This window comes from Physeter macrocephalus, chromosome 3 (genome assembly GCF_002837175.3).
Source record: "Physeter macrocephalus isolate SW-GA chromosome 3, ASM283717v5, whole genome shotgun sequence".
In the NCBI taxonomy this organism is placed as follows: Eukaryota; Metazoa; Chordata; class Mammalia; order Artiodactyla; family Physeteridae; genus Physeter; species Physeter macrocephalus.
Genome location: NC_041216.1, coordinates 1,380,930 through 1,387,743, shown reverse-complemented (window position 1 = coordinate 1,387,743; position 6,814 = coordinate 1,380,930). Strand labels below are relative to the sequence as shown.

Here is a 6,814-nt window from a genome sequence, read left to right as displayed (position 1 = left end):
TACCTGGCCAGAAATGCCCTTCTCTTGGCTCTTTGCATACGTGACTCTTTCTTACTCCCAGCTAAATCTTAATTCCTGAACAAGACCTTACCTGTCAGCTCTTGGTAAATAGATTTCCCTCCTCCATTTTTCCATATCACAGAACACTGTTTTCTGAGAGTTTCATTTCTCAGTAACTAAACTCAATTTCTATTTCAACCTATCTTTCCACTGGTGGGAGAAATAATATCAAACTTGTTGGGGTTTTCCACCCCCTCTCCTGATTCTAAGCTCCGGAGAGCTTACAAAGTGCTGAGCTATGCAGTGGTGGGGTGAGGTGTAGCCTGATCCTCTGTGTCTGACACCCAATGAGAGAACCTAACTCCTGTGAGGCCATTAGTCCCCACAGGTCACTGTGGCATCTTCTTGGGTTGTGGTATTATAATTTCATGACTGTAAATCTCTCCACATATCTCTCTTGTGTTCCACAGGGCCTGATACTGGTTGGGAATTAATGGATGCTCACGAAATACTGGAATTGAATTGACTCATGCCCAAGACATCTGGGCCATCAATGAGGCCTGAAAAAAAGTTGGATGCCCATGCTCTCTCTTAGAGCGCCTCATGTCATTTAGTTCCCTTGAGAGAATAAGAGGCACTGTTATATGTGCTGCTCAAATGTGCAGCAAACATGCAACAACTTTAATTTTTCTATGGTTTCCTAATTCATCTTAGGGTTCACAGAAGATTCACAAGTATATTGCATTTGAGTTTTATGCACTTCACTTATTGTGACATAGAATTTTAGTGACACAGAGGTCTTGGGGACCTTTCAATTTGAGGTGCTCATTCTATGGATGAGTAAAGTAAGATCCAGAGAAAGGAAGTAAATTGCTTAAAGTCACAAACAAATTAGCAAGGTTGGGACTAGAACCCAGTTCACTTAAGGTCATGTTCTGTGGCCTTCCACAAGACAATGCAGAGTATACCATGTTAGCCCCATGAACCACATCAGTTCCCTGCACCAAATCAGATCTGTGGGTTACATTGGTTCCATATACCATTGGCCTAATTTTCAATGTTGGCTACATATATTTATTGTTTACATGTGCCACTCTGATTGCCTACATCACCTTGACTTTCTACTGTGTCCATGTACCATGTCACTTAGAGTTACCGTGTTTCATGTTGGTTACATGTATTCTATTGGTTCCAGTGCCACTGTGGTAGATTATAATATCACCCCCATTATTTGCTGCTCTCACTGTGGAGGGAATATACTTCCGTACCCATTGCCACGTGATCTGCATTACTTTTCTGTGGGAAGGAAATACGTCCTGCCCTTTTACCAGCAGGCTTAAACATAGGGCTTGGTTTGGCCAATAGGATGTGAGGAAAAAGTTGTGTGTTACTTCTGAGCAGAAGCTTTAAGAGTCACCATGTATTTCAACCATTGTTGCTTTCTCTCTCTCATAAGACTTTCATGTGCCAGATGCAGCCTCATCCTTCACACTGGATCCAAGAATCCAATGGCAGAAGGCCACAGTCTACTTACAACTGACGTAGATCATAAGAAATATATGAACTTTCACTCCACTGAGATTATGGGGTTGTTTCTCAACCAAAAAGTAGCAAGTTGATCAAGACAACCATGTTTGGTTTCATGTACCACATTTGTTCCACTGACCAAGTTCTATGATGGTTCAAATGCATGATATTTGTTTCATATGTTATAGATGCTGTCCCTCAACATTGGACAATCTACCCCAGGCCCCTCCTGTCTTCCAGTTCACCAGGCTAATCTACTCCTCTGCATCACTTTGAGAAAAGCCCTCTTAATGTCCTTGTTCCTCAAACTGTAGACCACAGGGTTAAGCAGGGCAGTGAAGACATTATAAAAGAGTGAGATCTGCTTGTCTTGCTTAGGAGAATAGCTTGAATTGGGCCTTATATAGATGTAGGTGGCTGGAGCATAGAAGAATGTGACCACGGTCAGGTGGGAAGCACAGATAGAGAAAGCCTTGCAGCGGGGCTGCATGGACTTGATCTTGAGAATGGCCTGGGCAATACGGATGTAGGAAGCCACAATTAGGGAGAGTGGGCAACAACCATGAAGACACTGATGACCAGGTCCACCATCGCAGTGAGGTTGGTATCCATGCAAGCCAAGCTTCGTACTGAGGGACCCTCACAGAAGTAGTGGTTGACCATGTTGGGCCCACAGTATGGCAGCCTCATGGTGAAAAAAGTATGGATCAGAGAGAAGAAGAAACCACAGGTCCAGGTCCCGGCTGACAGCCGTGTGCACAGACCCCAGCTAAAGATCACAGCATAATGCAGTGGGTAGCAGATGGCCACATATCGGTCATAAGCCATGACTACAAAGAAAATGGACTCGGTCAGGCCCAGAGCACCAAACATATACATTTGTAGCCAACAGCCAGCAAAGGAGATGGTCTGAGATTGAGCGAGAAGATGCACCAACATTTGGGGCATGGTGGTGGTGACAGAGCCCATATCCAGCAGGGAGAGGATACAGAGGAAGAAGTACATGGGAGTGTGGAGGTGCATGTCCAGGCATATCAGGGTGACGATGAGCCCATTGCCAAGGACTGAGCTCAGATAAAGGAGAAGGAAGGCAATGAAGAGGATCCTGTTGGTCGTGGGATCACTGGAGAAGCCAAGCAGGATAAATTCAGAAACCTAGCTTTGGTTCTGCCCTGGAGGCATCCGCATGGTGGGCCTATAAGAGAATCACATTCATTTCAATGTCATCTAAAATATGATAGCCTAGTAAGAACTGGAGGCAGACAGGCTAGGATTTTAATTCTGGACCCACTACTCACCTACTGCCTTGCACCAGTGACTTAAATCTCTGAGCCTCAGTCTTCTCATCTGTAAAATGTGACTAATAATACTAATCTCTCAGGGTTTTTATGAGGAGTCAGGGCAATGTATAAAAGTGTCTTATATGACGTCTTAAAACACTAAAGAGCAGTAGAATGCTTGTTTGCAATCTCCCTAGTCTTACTCCCCACCTCTCAGTGGAAAAACTGGTCACTCAAATGTCTAGCAACAATTGATTTACACCACATCTGCTCAAGCCCCAAACTTGTGGAGGACGCCTTCCCCTCTGCCTTAGAGATCATTTGTCTGGATGTGCTCCAAGCCTCTCCCTACCCTGTAAACATTTCTCCTTTGGCAGCTGACAATGGGAGGCATTATCAGTAGAGGTTGATAGAGGGACAATGTGATGAGGGCAGCAGGAAAGCACTTATGTTGGGGCTTCAATCTTCTTCTGTTACTCAGCGGGAGAGCCAGTGGTTTGGTGGGGACCAACCACAGTCACATACTCAGGCCACACACATTCTCCCCACCCAGTGGCCACTGCCATGGGAGCTCTGGCTTGTGGCTCCACCCTCACCCCCAGTAGGACACTATACATTCCTGTGGCAGTCATACCCTTTTTGAAAAAGTCTGGGCTCAGTCTTTTTTGGGGTGGGGAAATGAGGGGTGTCAGGATCAGGAGGAGGGAGGGAAGTATCTCTTAAATCCTTAGTCCCTTCAGTGTGTACTCTTCATCAGCCATGAGGTAGTAGCTGCTTTTTTAAAAAATTTTTTTTATTGCTACCTCTGGTTCTCTCTCATCCCTTTTAGCAGTTATCTACCTTCTACTAGTTAACAATTCTGCATATTAAATTTTCCCTCTTCACATTACTGGTGTGTTCTGTCTCCTTCCAGGATCCTAAATGATACAGATGCTAAATCTATGGGGAGTGAGTTTGATAAGGAACAGAATGTTACATAGTTATAAGCTATCTATCGATAAAGTAATTATTAATTACAAAAGTAAAAAGTAGTAGCTATCAGTGGAGAAACTGGACAGCATCTTAACTGAGTGATTATAATTAATATCACCAATAAGGAGCAGATAGACACAATGTGTCTCCATATGTGAAATCCTAACAATATACATATCACCTATATATTATTTCAGCCAAAAAAGTAAAACCTAAATCTAATCATGGGGAAACATCATAGAAACCTAAGTTGAGGAATAGTCTATAAAATAACTAGCTTCTAATCTTCAAAAACTATCAGTCATGAAAGACAAAGAAACGCTAATAATCTATAATAGATGCAAGGGGACTAAAAAAATTATAACAACTAATGCAAGATGTAATCCTGGAAGGGGGGAATGCTATAAATAACATTAATCTGACAATTGATAAAACTGAAATATGAATTAGATTACTTTAGATAAGTGTATCAGTATCAAATTTCCCAAATTTGATAACTACTATATAAAAGAATATCTTGATTCTCTTACATCTTAGGAACTATTCTCTGAAGTATTAAAGGTAAATGAACATGATGTTTGCAAATTATTCTCAAATAGTTCTGGAAATTATAATGACAACAATGCTAAAAAATTAATAAATCTAAGTATGGGATATACAGGATTTTTTGTAGTATTCTTTCTGCTTTTCTGAGGGTTTTGAAATTATTTCTGAAAAGAGTTTTTGAAAAAAATTTTAATGTGAAATAAAAACTTTTTCAGACAAATGAAAAGTGGGATTATTTAAACAGAGTTCTTCAAGCAGAAAGTGACAGAAACACAAAAATGCAAAAAGAAATGAAGAGTTCCTCAAGGAAAAGATAAATATAAATTAATAATGAATATAAACCAATAAAATTTTGTGGGATTTAGTGGGAAGCAGCCACATAGCACAGGGAGATCTGCTCAGTGCTTTGTGACCATCTAGAGGGGGGTGGATAGGGAGGGTGGGAGGAAGGGAGATGCAAGAGGGAAGAGATATGGGGACATATGTATATGTATAACTGATTCACTTTGTTATAAAGCAGAAACTAACATACCATTGTAAAGCAATTATACTCCAATAAAGATGTTAAAAAAACAACTAAAATAAATAAATAAATAAAATAAAATAAAACAAAACAGATGAAAGACTAAAGATTATGGCAAGAATAGCACAAGAAATGGAAGAGGATTATAGAGATAGTGTTCTAAATATTTAGCATAATTGGAAAGGTGGTAAAACTAATCACTTGCCATTAGACTGTGATAAGTCAAAGATTTATGTTAAAATATCTAGGAAAATCAATAAAAGAATAAATAATGTATAGCCAACGACCTAAAATAGGAGAAAATGAACTAATAAAAATGTTCATTAATCCAAAATAATGCTCTTTTGAGAGAGGAAAAAACCAAACATAAAATAAGCAGGTCAATAAAAAATAAGTGGAACTTAAGTATGTAGGTAATTACTTTAAATGCAAAAGGACTAAATATTTTCATCAAAAGCATATTTTCAAACTGAATTTTTAAAAACACCCCACGTATTATTCACAAGAAACATAGCTTGTTCATTCTGCAATATATAAATATATCAAATCAACCTGTTGTTCACCTAAAACTTAAACAATGTTACATCAGTTATATTTCAATAAAGCTGGGGGAGAAAAGAAATACACCTTAATGTAAGGTCATAGACACACTAGGAAGAAAATATACCATGCAAATATTAACCAAAAGAAACATTTTAACTTCATAAAACATTTGTTGAAATTGACTCTATGCTGCATCATAAATGTAAACTCAAAAAAACCCAAAGGGTGATCATCACTCAGAGTATACTCTCTAAACCATGAAATTGGCTAGAAATCAATTTCAAATTACATATCATGGGTAAGTACCCTAATCCTTTGAAATTAGCATACACTTCTAAATAATTTATGGGTAAAGAAAAATCAAAATGGAAATTAGTATATATTAAAATAAATGATGATAAAAAAATCATTGTCAGTGCTTAGGGGGAACCATATACCCTTAATTGCATACATTTGAATATTTTTAAAAGGCTAAAAATTAATCAACTAAACTTTTATCTCAAGAAGCTAGAAAAGGAACGACAAATCAAACCTAAAACGAAGTTGAAGGAAGGAAATAATAAAGATAAGAGCAGAAAACAAGGAAATCGTAAACAAACTTACAATAGAGAAAAATCGACAGCCAGAAGTTAATTCTTTGAAATAATATCTAAGTCCTTAGCAAGGCTGATAAAGAAAAATAAATAAAACACAAATTACCAACATCAGAAATGAAAGGGGAACATTACCATAGGTCCTACAGTGATTTAAAAGCTAATTTTAAAAATTATAAACAACTTTATAACAATAAATTTGACCATTAAACAAAATGGGCAAATGAAAACACAAATTAACAAAACTGACAAAGAAGAACTAAAAGAAGAGTCCACTGTCTTTCCAAAAAAAAAAAAGAATCTATAATTTTAAACTTTCCTAGAAAGAAAACTTTAGGCCCAGACAGCTTTACTGGTGAATTTTTCCAATATTTAAGAGAGGAATAATACCAACCATAACAAACTCTTTCAAAGCATAGAAAAAGAGTGAAAAGCTCCCAACTCATTTAATGAGACCAGCATAAACTCAATACCAAAAAGTAACAAAGACATTACAAGAAGGAAAACTCATAAACGAATCTCTCTCATGGGCATTGTTGCAAAACTCCTTGCCATTATATTAGCCAATTTAATTTAGCAATATATTAAAAAGGATAACACATCACAATCAAATTGGGTTTATTACAAGAATTCAAGGTTGGTTTAGCATTTGGTATGCAAGCAATGTAATCATCTGATTAATGAAGTAAAGGATAAAATTTATCTGCTTAACTTTATAGAAAAAGCATCTGGTAAAAGTTAACAATCAATTAAGATTAGAAATAAACCTCTTAACAAAGTAAAAATAGACGGGAACTTTCTTTTTCCTTTTTTTTAAAAATTGGAGTATA

General features: G+C 37.6%; 1 pseudogene; it reads right to left on the bottom strand.

Annotated features, from left to right (window-relative positions):
* Nucleotides 1-1,768: 1,768 nt before the first annotated feature.
* On the bottom strand, nt 1,769-2,715 carry LOC102981915 (olfactory receptor 2G3-like; annotated as a pseudogene).
* Nucleotides 2,716-6,814: the final 4,099 nt, after the last annotated feature.